A 13,513-nucleotide genomic window follows, 5' to 3' on the forward strand; every position below is an offset into this window, starting at 1 on the left:
AAAAAAAAAAAAAGGAGTATATCTCTTTAAAATTTGAAATATATTTTCAGACGTATTAAAATGTACACACCTCAGAATTTTGTGAAAGAGTCATCATCAATTTGCTAAAAAATTGTTTGAAAGTATATTTCTAGACTATTTTTTATTTTGGACTAAATTTAGAAGTTTACTTCCGACAAAGAGGATGGATGCAAAAGGCAAGTAGAGAGTTTGTTGGCTGAAATGTTTGTTGGAAGACCAATTATGCCTTAAATGTTTATTGGAAGACCAATTTGTCTTTGTTTATTGCTTTTCATTATATAAGTGCAAAAGGTTTGAAAAGAGGGCAACTATCTTAAAGAAGTGCAAGCAATTTTAGCACATCAATGAACCAAAGTGTACTTCTGGAAGTATACATACTTTCAGATTTAGTATGAAAATTTACTTTCAGATTATTATCCCTTTTTTTTTCTTAAATGGAATGATGACTCACTTACAAATTGTTATGGTGTATTTTGAAAGCGTAGGCTTTTGAAAAGATACTCGTGAATTTTTTAAATAGATAACTCTTCGCCATTGAAAATAGGGTCTTGGCGTCTTGATAACGAGTGTCCTCAGAGCATTCTTTAAGCATACTAAATAAAAAAAAAAAAATTTTATAAAAGTTATGATTTCAATTTCCAATGCATTTTCAATGTATTGATTACACACATTTTTAAAAAAACTTGCCACTTTAATCATTTAAAAAGTGCCCCAAAGACACTGCTTAGCATTTCTCTTTAAAATAATACACTCTAAAAAAAAAATACTCTTTCCATTGGATCCAAATTCTTCATTAGTAGTATTTTTATCATAATACTCTTAAATTTTAATGTTTTGACGAATAATACCAAATTTAATATTGCATTTTTTTAAAAATCGGTGTAAAATCTAAGTTTTATATTGGATTTTAAAAAAATTAATAAAAAAACTTTGATACTATTACAATTTTTTTCTTAAATTGGTATAAAAGCATTTTTTATATTGGATTTTTTATACATGATTTATAAAAAAATTAGATAATATTAACTTCGTTTTTTATTGGCATATACTATCATTTTTTTAAAAAAAAAAAATCTAAAAATTTACATAGTTTTATCGGATTTTTTGTATCTTAATAATTTTTTAAAAAAAAATAAAATTAAAAAATTAACATTATTTTACAGAATTTTTTTATTGACATACCAGATTTTTTGCGAGAAAAAAATTTCGACAATTTATTAATAAAAGAAATGAGAGATACATTTTTGGTATTACAAACAATTGAGAGAGTATCCAGCATAACTCAAGGGATAGAAATTAAAATTCTCATAGAGCTCTTCATTATGTAACCCAACTTGTTTGCAAAGAGCACAGCAAAATTTGGTAGAATAATTTGCCTAATGTAATAATCAATCGGGTGGAAAAATACTTAATTAATATATACAATAGAATTTTTGTCATAATAAAAAGGGATTTAATTATTGAAATAAGCAATCATAAAGGTGTGTAAGAGGATTAAAAAATCGATTAAATCAAAAATTTAAATCAAACTAAATTGAAAAAAGCTAATTTTTTCTAATTTAATTTAGAATTGAATCGAATCGATAAAATTAGAGATAATTTGATATTATAGTTTTAAGAAATTGTCAAATTGGTGAACTGATACGATGAGTCGATGACCCCGTAATTATTCAATTTCTGTTCTAATATTTATAAGTGTATGTTTGATATCAAGTGAGTTTGACAAAGTCAGTGTGATTTTATTGAAGATCCAAAAGGTAACTTTTGTTGAAAATTCAGTGACTTGTTATGATTCTGTTAAACTCATTATTAATTAAAACATGAATGTTTACTATTACTTCTTTGCTTTTCCTACCCTGTATTTTATCTTGTGTTCATGTATAATGAAAAGCACATCCTTCTCTAGAAATTGTTTATTTAAATCTCTGTAAGGATGGATGGATTTAACTTGCAAACTTAATTAAGGTGACATCAATAAGAATTAGTTTAGCTACAAAGAAAATTCTCTTTTAAGCCAATAATGATTATTGCATGATTTTTATCTCACTCTCAATGATCTATTACTTCAGCAAATTTCCATTATAAATAAGTTTTGTGAATTGTAAATACAAGTGAAAGTTCAACATGGATTCGTTAAATTTTCTCTGCATTTGGATTCAAGTGCTAAAGCTATATAATAAACTGATGAAAGCTTATGCCAGAAGTGCTCTAGATAGAATAAATGCAGATTCAAGATTCAAGTGTTTAGTTGTTTATATTTTTGGACTAATTATTTTTATTTTGTGTCTATGTTGTCAAATCTTCATTTGTTTGCTCTTGATAAAGTTTTATTTTATGCTTTAAAAAACTACTTGTTTTAGTGCTTTGTTAAAGTTTATTTGTTTCACACGTTCTTACCAAATACTTTTGTTATAGGTAATGGAAAAATTGAGTCAAATGATAAGTGAAAGTGTCATAGGAAGCAACACACAACAAGCTGATTCTTCTACAATAAGTGTCAACTTTTGTATGTGATATTAAAATTATTTCATGATAAAATGGAAATCATGTCAATACTTTGTATAGATTAAGTATAATTCGTAAGTTGTTTGAAAAGTCGAACATAAAATAGATGATATAAAATGTATTATTTGTAAAAAGAAAATACACTAAAACACTCGATAGGGAGAATACACATGTGCATATAATGTTTGGGGAAAAATGTTGTAAACCAATCAATTGAGCCCAATTGAATCAAACTGGTTAGTATGGTTCGGTCCTGTTGTAAATGTGCCTTAAAATCTTTGTTGATGAAGAGAAAGAAAACATATTTTGGAGATTGCATTTACCGCGAAAATCGGACGAAAAGTCAAAAAATAGAAATCGGGGAAAAAACGGTCAGTGAATAGCGTCGTTCGTATGGATGAATAGTATCATTCGTGCGATGAATAGTGATTTTGGGTTTTCGGGCTTTTTCGACAGTTTCTCGTTTTGCATGTTTTCGGCTCTTTCGGTTCAGTCCATGAATCCATGTATAATTGGATTGTGATCTTGGGCTTTGTTTGTTGGGTATATATATATATATATATATATATATATATATATATATATATATATATATATATATATATATATATATATATATATATTATATGCTTGTAGGTGTGACAATCTTAGAGCTTACAACAACAAGGGAGAGCAAAGGTTTAAATGCATAAAATAGGGTTTTGGTTATTCTTAAGGGAAACCTTAGAAAGGCAAGGGGTTTTGAGAAATCTTTGGAGTTATCTGGGGAATTGGGAAACACTTGTTTACACCTTGGGTTTAGGTTATTCATATATTGAAGGTTGAAGAGGTTGGGAAACACTTTGGTAGAAAATAAGGTTAATTTTTAGGCGCCTTCAGGTTGTTCTTGGGAACGTGAAGGCAAAAGATATTTTCTTGTAACTCATCTGTAATATCTTGAAACAAATTTCTGAGTATAGTGAATTGGAGAGTTGCTCTCTCCCTAGAGTAGATCGTTTGATCAAACTGGGTAGACAAACCTTCGTATTTTTTTCGCCTTATTCTGTTATATTATCTGTGTACAAATTATTATTGTTGTAGACCATTTATTTTGGTTGCTACTGTTCTTTTCCTCCCAAATTGATATTGAATTTTTTCGTAATTTCAATAAGATTCACAACAGGTTCTATTTTTAAAAAAGACTAAAAATATAACTAAACCAAACCGATAGAGATATCATTGGTTCATACATTTTTTAATCAAAATTCGGTCTAAATCGAATAGATCACACCCCTAATCATTCAATAAGAAACCATCAACTTATTTTATAACTGTTTTTTATAATACCTTATCACACACTACATTCTTTTTTTATATTCACGAGGGCCTAAACCCGAAACCAAAGTTTTAAATCCAGAACGTTTTAGTCGGTCGGACCGGTTAAACCGTGAATTGGAGGATAGAGCGGTCCGGTAAAATCATCGGACCATTGTTGCAAACGACCCGATGAAAATCAGTGTGATCCGGCGGATTCACAGGATAGACCAGTGATCCGGTAGATTTCTTGATCTGGTGGTTTGATCCCCTATTTTTACTTTCTTAAGTTTTGGTGTCTCTGCTTTAGAATCTAATTTTGTTTATATTTATAATTATGTTAATTATTTATAATAACTAAATAATATTAAAATTATAAAAATGAAATTTTGTCAAATTTTAAGAATCAGACTTGGTAACATTTCAAAATTATTAGGATTATAGTTTTAACAACTGCTCTGAATCTCTTTAATGTTTAATTTGATTAAAGAGAAAAAAAAATTATATATTATATAATTACAATATTACAATTCTCATTATATTTATTTACTATTTATTATTTATTAGTACAATATAATAATATAATAAATTTAAAATGTTAAAAAATTAATTATAAGATATAATAATACTTTAAACTAATAAAAGGTTTGAAAAAAAGTCATGTTATATTAGAAAAATAAAAATATATTTTCACATTATTAGAATTCATGCGCTCCGACCGGCGACTCACTAGTCTGATCATTAACTTTGTGACCCAATAGCTTGACCGAGTCGATGATCAATATGGATTTTAAAACATTGCCCAAAACAAAGAGAATTACAACGAAATTGCACGAGGGATAGTATTACCCAATAAACCAAAAAGCAACAAGTTACTTATGCTACTAAGACAAACATGAAAATAAATAATCCTAGTATCCACTCAGCAACCATACTTGGCTAAAACATCCACACATTAATTTGCTTCACGGTAGGAGTGATGAATAATAACTTCCCGATTTAAAGCTAGAAAACGATGAATCTTCTCAACAAGAGACCTTTATTTCCAAATCCTATTTCCAGGTGACTTAATATCTTGCACAATAACAAGATAATTAACATGCAACTCTATGTATCGAAATTGAAATCTTTTAGCATACATGAGCCCTTCCAACACTCCCCATAGTTCCATAAAATAATCACTTCATATACCAATATTCTTAATGAAGCCTCCTAACCCACTTGCCATCACTTCCTCTTGCGATTCCACCACAACCAATATGACCACCATCTCTATAAGATCCATTTGTATTTAATTTTGCCCAGTCCACTAGAGGAGCTAGCCTTCCAACTCACTAACACCACCTATTGATGTCCTATTTGTTGGTGTTATCAAATATTAAAGATCAAAATGATACAGGTGAAGAAGAGAGAGTGCAAAGAGAATAAAGTAAAAAGATTATTGGAAAGTTTTTTTTTAACCTTTTATTGATTGATTGATTAATGAATATGTAACACCCCAAATCTACCCCGCAATTAACAGGAAATATCTGAGTACAAAATTTCAAAGCAAATAGAACATAACGATTAGGAGCGTCACATTTTAAACAAAAAAAAATCACATACGTATATCATGCTCATTTACTTAGATACATAACACACCTATGGGAGAACAATATCGAAATCGTTAATCATTGTCAGCCAATAAGTACTCGCATCGCAGCGGAAAATCACATGTCAGCAACAATACAACTCATAATATCATGGCCAAACACGGCATAATACATCTAACAAGTCTCATCACAGTATAAGGATAAAGTTTAACAAGGATAAACAACAAGAAACAAAACATAAACAAGTAATCCAACGTCCCACGAGTGCTATGTATCAGAGCATCGACACACACCGACTCGAGCTATAGGTACACGACTACTCCGCGTCATTACCTGCACGTTACCAACGAAGGGTAACATTCAAACATAAGGGATGAGATATCATTCATTATAAAGGAGCGTATGATAATATTCAAAGCAGAAAAATAATCATACATTTGGTCACCACTTCCCATCACATAACATGTATCATAATTAACAACATTCATTGAGTCACCAACAATATTCACATCAAGTTCAATGAGACATACATAGTCAATTATCACATATAATCAATGGAATAATTAGCACTCCATCACCAATTAGCATTCACATTATGCACACACAAATATCCAATTATGACTCTTATGCGACTCTACTTATGCAACTCGAACAATGCAAATGCATGTGGTACCATTGGAGTAAACTCCCGTCTCAAACATTGCCATTGGGCCATCGTCGTTGCCATCTTGCAGGCTAATAGTCGTTGACATCTTTCAGGCTAATAGTTGTTGCCATTCTCAGGCTAAAAGACATTTATGCAATGGATACGCCACATGACATACATCTACAAATCACATTCACATCATGCAACAACATCATCCAAACATCGTCTAAACATCATTACTTTTGTAGTAATTCATCACCTCACAACCACGTCGTTATGTTGTACCATCATACAACAATGATTCATCTCACAACAACATATACATCATATAACAATCCAATTCGAGAAAGATTCAAAAGAGTTTCCAAAGTTAATCAAAGCATATACCACTGAAATACAACCATTAAAGCTTCACATAGGTTCAAACGGTACTTAGAAAGGACTCACGGTTCAAAAGATACGTTATTTTAAAGTTGGAACAAAATTTGTGAAACAGGGTCCGCTTAGCGAAGGGGTCCAGAAGCGAACTACAAACAAGGTCCGCTTAGCGGAGCACTAGAGACCCGAGATATAAGTGAAACGTAAAGCAAGTTCCGCTTAGCGGAGGCGCGATTTTGCAAAAATTCAGTAACAGTATCAGACCTGCATAGTCCCCCTCCCTTCACCCACAACTCATTCTAAACATCAATTAACCAGACATAAGCACGAAATCTATCATCATCCATCACTACATATTAATTAAAACAGATTTCAAATCATAAATTCATGCATTGTGTTCATAAACCTTAACATCTCTACACACAACTTCCATGGATACAAACATATAATCAAATCCCACCCAAAACATCATCATACATCCCTTTAGCATGAAAGAATCCCACCCTTACCTTAGGTTTTGGATTGAAGACAACTCTAACTTCAATATTGAGATTCCCCTCTTTCTCTTCACTCTTCTCTTCTCTTCTTTCACAACTTTGTCAAAATGAGCTTCTAAGTCTAAAACCCCTAAAACCCTTGTTTTGTTTAACTTACTATCTTTCTCATTACTAATGGGCCTTAAATCGCACCCTACGCTTACTAATGCTACCTTAAGCCCAATAACTCTCCTAATTTATTAACTTATACTACCTCTGTTCCTTTTTATAAGAGACAAGTCATTTTTTAGGTTCATTGAATAATTAATGTATTTGGTCTCTTTATAGACTAGATACATTGATTATTCAATGAATCTAAAAAGTGAATTTTCTCTTATAAAAAGGAACGGAGGTAGTATTATTTACTATAAAACCCCATAAATAACACCAATATCGCATAAACACTTAATTAACACATAATTAGTAAAACAAAACACATATCATAACACGACATAATTAAATAAAACACGTAAACTAAAAACGGGCGTTACAGAATACACAATTTATTACAATATTTATAGCTAATTAACCACCTCTAAAATAATTTGTAGCTAACTTTTTCCTCTATTCTATCTCAATTTGAATTAATACAGAATAGTCTCCCTTAATTAAAACTCTCAAACAAGTTCTATAACTTTAAGGCATAATACTGCATATCTTAATCAAATGCTACCGCTCCTAATTTTGTGTTCTGTTCATAGAATTGTTCTCCCTTTACAGATTTTATAAAAAATGTCAACAATTTTATCCTTAGTTAGACAATATCTCATAGATAACTTCCCTTTGTTCACTTGTTCCATTATATAGAGGAATCTTGTTTTAATATGCTCGGACCTACCATGAGAGACATGATTCTTTGCAAGGTTTATAAAAAATTTATTCTCAATAAGAAGCTTTATTGGTTCTTGACACACTGCAAGTGTACGACAATATTAAAGTATTAAAAATATCGTTTAGAGAGACCAAAAATCAAATTACTGAGTTATATTGTTTTGGTGTTTAGCTAAGACGATTGTTTAGGTTGGTTTGTTTTGAGAATAATTAAAATTGATTTTTTACAGTTTATAAATTGGGATCCGAGACTAAGATTCCGGTCCTAGATATACTGGTGCAAATTCTGATTCTAGTTTATCACGAGAAAATTACTTGTAGAAATAAATAGAAATTATTGCTAATGCCTACTTTCGTCAGCGCATTACTGTGTTCTACACTAACAAGTTATCTGTTTTTGCAGTGTACCTCATTCGTTTAGAAACCTTTTAAAACACGACTATTAAAATCGGCAGATCTTTTCTCAGTTGACTTTGAGACACTCTCGTCGGCTCGGATTCAACTGTCCTAAATTTCTATGTTGGGCATTAACGATACCCTTTTAGCATATAGTTGATGCCTAAATCATTCCTACTTTTATAGTGAACTTAATCTTTCAAAACAAAAAATTAGAACAAATGGAAGTTTCTCGTTATTAAACATTCATAAAGGAACTTACATCTCATGCAAATTCTTAACTTTATTTATTATGAAAAAAAGTAATTTGTAGAAAATAGGAAGTGAATAACACTTACTTTCGTCAGCGTGTTATTGTGTTCTAAACCAACACACTACCTAATTTTGTCAACATAGTTTGTTTGTTTAGGATCTGTTTCTAACCACAACTATTTGAACATGAAACTTTCCCAATTGAGTTTGAGACACTTTTGTCGTCCTCAAGCTCATCTGTTTGGTAATTCTAGTTTAGATACCAATTCACTCCCTTTTAGTATGTGATCGATATCTAAGGCATTCCTACTTTCTTAGAGAAATTGTGCGTTTAAAGCAAAAATCTAAAATAAGTGATATATTTTTTTCGTAACAAATATTGTTAAGAATCTACACGAGTTCTATCATTGGACACTCTTCATGATCCTAAATCCTAAAAAGATCTACTCAGACATTATTGTGATTAAATTTTATACAACAACATGCAACACAAGCATATTCATAAAGTAAAATTGGAATTAAAAACCCAAAATGCAGTGTATTATGATACAAAAGATGCTCCAAGGATACTTCAACAATGGTACAACAACAACACTTGCAAAATGTAAAAACACAGAAAAATAACAAAGTACAAAAGTAGGTTAATATTTAGAAAATGACTGTGTTTTTCTCAATGTTTTATAACTTTATAGAGGCCTTAATTCATAAAGAATGACTTAAATTCGTGTAAATGAGGCATTGGTGATGAAGAGAAATTTCTGAAACACTCAAAAATTGAAGGGGCATAAAAACAACAGATGTAAAAATGGAAAGTTCAGGTCGGCTTCTGGTGCACTACTACTAGTAACGACCATTAATGGCAGGTGGTAATGCCTGTTACTGCCAATAATAGCCATTACAGGAAGGTGGTAATGCTGTTTATTTTTATGTATTAAGGTTCCATTACGGCTAGTAACGGTCATTATGGTCTGACCTAGGCTCTGATTTTTGTACTAGAGACCATTATCTTAAGCAATCTTTACACATTTGGCTCAGTTTTGGCTCCATTTTGACATGGTTCGTTCTTTTTACCTGAAATCTAGAGAAAACACAATTTCGAAAGTAAAAACTCACTAAAATCAAGGTCCAACTACTTTAAAACTTTGAATAAGACACACTAAAAAAAGGTAAAGAATACCATTGATCATTTTTTAAATATTTACTCCAAGTTCATATAACACTGATTCAATCCAAGCAGCTTGACAAGCAGTTAAACATCCAACTATGTATTCCTCTGCATAGATAGAAAGAGCTACAACAGGTTGCTTCTTAGAGATCCATAAGATTGGAGCTCCTTGAAACTTATAAATATAAATTGTGGTACTCCTCTTATCCAATCTATCACCACGCATATCTAAATCAGAAAATCCTATCACTTTATCCTTGCTTCCATATGGAAAGTATACATCATTATTCAAAGTACCTTTGATTTATTTCAACCCTATTTTACCCGCTAGCAGATGGGACTTCTTCGGATCATTCATGAATCAACTTAGAACTCCCACAACAAAGTTGATATCTAGTTTACTATTACATATATATATGTATATATATATATATATATATATATATATATATATATATATATATATATATATATATATATATATTAGTGATCCAATCATTTGTTTATACATAATGACATCTACCTTTTATTCATTGTCCAGCCCTTCCAATTTCAGACTTGTTTCATCAGGAGTCACAACAATATTGCATTCCAACATGTTGAATCTTTTCAGCTAGTAGCATATTTGGCTTGATGCAAAATTAATCCATCTTCATTGTACATAAATTCCATCCCAATGAAGTAGGATAAACTCCCTAGATCTACCATTTCAATGTTTGATTTCATGGCACTTTTAAGCTCTTCTATCTGACTTTGAGACTCTTTAGTTATTAGTAAATCATCAACATACAAATATACCAAAAAATTTACTTTTTCTTTCATGTATTTGACATACAGAAAATGTTTAACTGAGCATCTTTTAAAACCATGATTAATGAAGAAGGCATCAATCCTCTTGTTCCAGGATCTTGGTGCCTACTTCAAACCATATAAAAGCATTGTATAGATTATGCACCATATGCTCTATTCATTTAATTTCAAAACCTAGAGGTTGTGACACACATAACACATCTTCAGGAGGGCCATTCAGAAACACAAATTTTACATCAATAAATGATAATGTCCATCTTCTATTACATGTTAAGGCCATTACCATTCTTATAGTCCCGTGTATTGCTACAGGTACAAATACTTCAAAATAATCCAAGCCTTGTCTGTAAAGAAAACTCGTTTCCACAAGTCTTGTAGTATGCTTCACCATAGCTCCTTTTGGATTCAGTTTTACCTTAAAAATCCAGTACACACATATTAGTTTCGTATCTCCTGGAAAATGAGTCAATTTTCGTGTGTCACACTTCTCAATTGAGTTAAGTTCATCCATAATTGCATCTTTCAAAACCTTTTCTTTAATGGCATCCTGATACTCCAATGGTTTTGCACCGACTAACATGGCAAAATGAATTATTTCTCCCTCCTCATCCACTACATTATCATATATAATTTCACAATTATTAAATCTTGCAAAGACCTGTATGCTTCTAGTTGGTCTTTGAATTTGATTTGGCACCACTGTTTCAAGTTAAGCTTCATTTATGACTATATTCTCATCACTAAAGGCAAATTGCATTGAAATAACTCTTGTTCTTTCTTCACTTTGGCTCTAATCCTATGATTTTGCTTCTTTTATAATTAAATCCCTGCCAATTACCAATATATTAGTGGTTGGATTGTATAACCTTTATGCTCCAGTTGGGTGGTAACCAACTAAGATCATAGGTTTGTTGGAGCAGTAGAGGGCAAGCAACAAAAGATTTGGAAATATTTATCCGGGAATTATCGTGTCCACAGAGATTAGTGCTACTGAACTGCCGTTCGACGGATTCTTAGTTATGAGTTTGGTTTTGAATGAATTTAAATATGAAATGGAAAAGTAAATATCAACACAAAAAGAATACATTCTTCAAATAGAAGAAACTATCAAGTATTGCATATAATCTACTCTTCACAAACTTAAACTTATCGACCAGTTGCACTCAGTCTACTATACTCCTTAAACCATTCACGTGTTGCCCGTTGTCGGCATTCGTGTCCAAACACCTCCACGAGTTCTATTGTATGCTTAGTTGACGATTTCTCCACCAATCAAACATACGGTAGCTTACCGTGTTAAATTAAAATATTGCTCGATCGACGATCTCTCCACCAATCAAACAACCCGGTAGCATTACGAACCAACACAAAGTGAACATTAACTCTTCATCTATCTCTACAATCAAGAAGCTAATGATTATCTCTCCTAATCAAGATTTGTGAGGTCTATCTCTACAAAAACACAAACCCCTAACATCAAGATGCAAAACAACCCACCAAACATAACCCAAACATCAAGATGTAAAAAATCAGGAAAAACAACAAGTTTATATTGTAAAGCAACTTTATACAACGCCATGGGCGACAGATATACATGAGATCAAAGTATATATAGACAAAACCCACAAATGAAACCACAAAGAGAAGAAAAGAAGAAAAACCCAAAAATCTCACGGTTTGTCGGCTCCGATTGATGAAGGATTCAACCCCGGATCATCCATTTGACAGCTCCAATGTTGTTTTCAAGCTCTCCCTACTCAAAAATGGTTGTGATGACTTTGGGAACAAATACCCCAAAGCATAACCCTAAAAAATGTGATTTTTCCCTATTTAATGACTTTCCAAACCACCCAGACCGCGCTTAGCGCGGTCAAGCCCGCTTAGCCCGCTCAACAGAAAATCGAAATCTTGTTTTGGCCATATCTTGAGAACCGTAACTCCGATTTGCGCCCGGTTCGAAGCGTTGGAAAGCTTATTTCATGCTCTATCTAACAATGACAACATATCAACCAAATTGGTGATTTATTATTATTTGGTTTTGAGATTTATTCGCCGAATGAATTGATTCCGCCGCTCAAAATCGCGCGTTTGAAGCCGTGTCTTCGCCACGTTATTGCTCATGCTCCAAATACGCCTCAATACCTACAAAATGAATAGAAAACTATCAAAAAGTATAAAAGTATATGAAGATACATCTATTCACAAAGTATACGTATTTATACACAAAACGGGGTATTATTCGAACGGTATTAACAAAAAGTATCGATAAGTGCCACTATTTACAAACACAAAATAACTACATTTTGACACTTAACAACTCTCCCCAACTTGAATTTGTTTGTCCTCAAACAAGGCCAAACACTCAAATCGCAAAAGTAAAAATCAAAGAATCAAGAATCAACAAGATTTAGAAAAACGAAACAATTGTACGGTTCAAACAAAAATGTACCAACAAAGTAAATACTTACCACAATCCTACAACGACAACATGAAAATGAAACAGATCCTAAGTACAAAATTCATACAAAACATTCTAAAACAAAACAAGCTCAATCACGAATCACGCCTAGCAAAAATTCACCGGTAGATGAAAAACACCAAAAGGTGAGGACTTTGACACACACCCGACAAACTTGCAAACAATAGGCAAAATTATGCGTTCATCCAAAAATAGTATCGAAAATGCAACGACACGAATCACAAGGGCTTTAAAGGTTGTAATGTGGCTCGGTTAACAAACAAGTGATAATTCCTAAAGCTAATCGAAACAAAAACTTGCCTAAACCTAAGGGAGTAATTACTTCCACAAAGTTTCAAATAAAGGAATTTCAATCAAACTTCTTCCTTAACCACATTTTTCACACCAAACACAATACTTATTAACACAATCTTATTCTACTCTTTTTGTTCTTTTCTTTTTCAAACTTTTTTCTCTTTTTTTTCTTTTTCTTTTCTTTCTTTTTCACATGTTTTTTTTTCTTTTTTTTTTCACAACCTCACACCAACCACAATATAAGTAAGCAAACATCCTCTCCCCAACTTGAATACAACTATCATCATAATAAGAATACTCCCTACTTTCTAAGGC

The sequence above is a fragment of the Vicia villosa genome, linkage group LG1 (assembly GCF_029867415.1).
Source record: "Vicia villosa cultivar HV-30 ecotype Madison, WI linkage group LG1, Vvil1.0, whole genome shotgun sequence".
Lineage (NCBI taxonomy): Eukaryota > Viridiplantae > Streptophyta > Magnoliopsida > Fabales > Fabaceae > Vicia > Vicia villosa.